Source organism: Lupinus angustifolius, chromosome LG11 (genome assembly GCF_001865875.1).
Source record: "Lupinus angustifolius cultivar Tanjil chromosome LG11, LupAngTanjil_v1.0, whole genome shotgun sequence".
Lineage (NCBI taxonomy): Eukaryota > Viridiplantae > Streptophyta > Magnoliopsida > Fabales > Fabaceae > Lupinus > Lupinus angustifolius.
This window is the reverse complement of record NC_032019.1, coordinates 28,959,258-28,961,183: the sequence shown is the minus strand read 5'-3', so window position 1 is coordinate 28,961,183 and position 1,926 is coordinate 28,959,258.

Sequence of the window (1,926 nt, the reverse complement as noted above, 5' to 3'; positions counted from 1 at the left end):
GTGTTAGAATAAATTCTAACAAAGCCGCGATGTGGCAAAGAAGGAATAACTTATTCACATGATTATTAGAAGTAAGTTGTAACTGGAATATTCTTGAAACCATGATATCGGTTTTGGAATTTATTTCAACCAAGCCGAGATGGCGAACAAAGAATAAAACCGAGTTCACTTACTTAACCAAATAAAGAAAAAACACTGAAGAGAAAACATACTCCTTTCAATAAATTGGCGCTGTTGTCGGGGAATTGCTTTAATAATAAAATTTTCATATTTATATGTCATTCATCAAATAATTGTGCATAACATTTTCTTTCTCTTTTGTATAAAGTTATTTTTCCTTTTGTACATCTTTATTTGTATGTTTTGTACATTTGAAAAAAATTAAAAACTCTAAAAGAAAAAAAGTGAATTAGTGGAGTGAAAACCCACTAGTTAAGAAACCTTTTATTGTTGTTATAAAATTTTCAGGAGATGTGGACATACCCCTCATCAACTTTTTCAAAAGAACAACATAAAATCGATTGAAATAAACAAGGATTAGTGGTTGGACATTTTCTTCAAGAAGGGAAGCCACTTGAATCCTTAAAGGTTAAGTATTCACCATGTACTTTTTGATGATGATACTTTATCTTGTGATACTTTAACCAACATCTCCAACAACATGCCTTAGTAAATGATTTTGAAACTGTCAAATTAATTTTTAAAACTAAGAGCATGCTTGTTACATTTGTGCCAAAAAAGAATTTTTCCAAACTTAAGAACTCCAAAAAAGTGTGTTATTTGGTTCACCATTTAACAAAATAAATTCATGAATTTCTGAATGGATTTATTTATGGATGTTTGGTGTGATAAAATGTGGTTGAAGTTCCATAAATTCTGTTTGGACTTCCATTTCATCACTTGGATTTGAAATATGATTGAATTTTTTTTTAAACATCAATTTTCATGAAACGGCATGTTGTTTGGTTGGAATTCTCTCAATCAAATTTAATCCATGAACTTAGTGTCTTAGAATATTATAAATTCATGAGAATTGTTAGACTAACCTAAAAGCAAAAGAAAATTGCAAGTTTGAAATGATTTACAAGAAAAAAAGTCCAAACAAACAGACAAAATGAGGAGTTGATGGCACCACTATCTAGGAGAGGATAGTGAAAACAAGGAGAATGAAATTCCGTGTTCTCCAAAAAATGGTGGTTAGTTTTAATTTTCTTTTTCATTCATTCAAAATATTATACAAACTTCCTAAAAATATATATTTTTTGACTTGAGGACAAGTCAAGTACTTAAGTTGGGGGGGAGTGTGTATAACATTTTGAAAGAATGAAATTTTGCTATATTTTAAAACTTTTCGTTGTTTCTGCTGTATTTTAATTCCTTAGTGCGTTTATTTTTATTTTTAGTGTGCTTACTTGTTAAAATTATTTTTTAGTGTGTTTATTTTTTCTTTTTGAAGATTTATTTAAAAAGTGAATTTGTTGACACTAAACGAAGTAAACAAACACAAACTTGGCTTAAACATTTTTCAAGATCAATGACTTTGTAAATTACAAGCTTTGATGAGCTACATGAGATGAAAAATTGAAAATTTTGTGAATAATTCATTATGTTATAACTTGGATAAAATGCAAACATTTTGGAAAATCATTTATCATGACCTTGTGAATTTGTTTAAAAATCAAAGAGTTGTACATAAACCAACCTTGTGAGGGAGTGTAAGCCAAACACAATAATTATGTGACCTTAGGGAGAAACTTTTTGGTTTTGTACAATTGATTTTGTTTGAATCTTTCTTTACTTGGTTGCACACAATTTGATAAGATATGATCAAGGCAAGTTCTTTCAATTAGAATGAGCCACTTGACCAAAAATGACCAACCAAGGAATATCCTTTGTTAACCCCTTTGAGCCTTAAAATAAAATTTT